Source organism: Solanum tuberosum, unplaced genomic scaffold, assembly GCF_000226075.1.
Source record: "Solanum tuberosum cultivar DM 1-3 516 R44 unplaced genomic scaffold, SolTub_3.0 scf00136, whole genome shotgun sequence".
Taxonomy (NCBI): Eukaryota; Viridiplantae; Streptophyta; class Magnoliopsida; order Solanales; family Solanaceae; genus Solanum; species Solanum tuberosum.
Genome location: NW_006239061.1, coordinates 1,221,282 through 1,222,859, shown reverse-complemented (window position 1 = coordinate 1,222,859; position 1,578 = coordinate 1,221,282).

The window sequence follows — 1,578 nt, the reverse complement described above, 5'->3', positions numbered from 1 at the left end:
TTTTTGGGGGGGGGGGGGGGGGGGGGGGGGGTTGGAGTTGTTTGCTTGTTTTATCTCTCTTTATGTCAAAACATGTGCAGTTGTTTGCAAATGCAGTCTTGTATTGTATGGGTGAGATGATTAGAAATGCTCAGTGCTTACGAGCTAATTAAGCAATGAAATCATTTTATTATATGTACTTCTCAATGGGGTTTGGGTCTTAATTTCTCTGGGATTTTGATAAGCACTAATGAATAGGTAGGTACACGTGGTGACGATGACAGAACCTTTAATTATGCTGATATTAACGAAAAAAAAATTCTCAATAAGACAAAATAACAACCGTGTAGTTTTATCTACTTTTTAATCTAATGGTAATTAACATATATTAGTGGATATTGCTCCTTTAGTCCTTGTTTCCAACTTTATTTACATAAAAAAATTAATTTGTTTGGTTTTCTCTTTTGACTAGTATGGAAATAAATAAAATGGCCCCATAAATTTGCTTTATGCTACACTTTTGGAGATTTAAGTCAAAAATGAAAAGAATTACAGAGACATTGAGATCTTTTATTCACAAGATTAGGCTTTAATGTATGGTTAACATGTAACAGGGAAACGCTCATCACGTTTTAACAGTAATTAGGACCTTAAAAAGCACTTAAAAGGGGTAATTACTCTTTAGAATCCTTAAAAGTTAAAAGTAAACTTTGAATTCTAAGATTAGTTTCCCATTTCACATTTCACATATCACAATCACAAAAAGCACTTTGTTTTGATTTTGACAATTGAATTTGAGCCCTCTCGTCCTTTCTATTGACAATCAAAAAGAGTTAAAAAAAAAAGAGTCTTTCTATTGCAAATTGGAAGGAATAGAAACTTTGCTTATTCTAGAGTTATCTTCAAGAGTAGAATATTTCGTATACCTTATTGCTACTCACTTTGACTTCATACCAATTTTTTTTTTTATTTCTTTTGAGTTGAGGGTCTATAAAAAATAATCACTATTAAAAATAGAGGTTTCATTTATCGTGAATTAATAAAAAATTGTGAATAGTCATTGAACACCTTTTTAGTGAAAAAATTTAGTGGGAAATAGTGATTTTTTTTTAGTATCGAACCTTTTTATTTCATAAAGATAGAGATAAGGTTTGTGTATATTTAACATTCTGTAGACTTTATTTATAAGAGTATATATACTGAATATGTTATTAGTGTTGTTTAAATGGTAGCAAATAAAATAGGATGAGAAGAGTATCACTTTCTAGTGGGAATTAGTAGCCACTTCCTTCGTTGCACTTTTCTACTTTTCTTATATAAATTCACCATTGAGATTTCCATCTTTATTAACATTATTATTACTAATAACTTTTCTTACTCTTGTATTGTCTTTGTCACCATTCAACTTCAAAAATCTTCGTTCACACTCCACAAAAAGTCTATTTTTATACAAAATCACTTTCTTGGTGTGTTTTCTCTGGAAAATACTTTCCTTGCCCAAGGATATAATCAATTAACATAATTATCTCCTTTTCTTTTCTATTTTTCTTTCAAGAAATGACACATGACTCGATATATATATATATATATATATATATA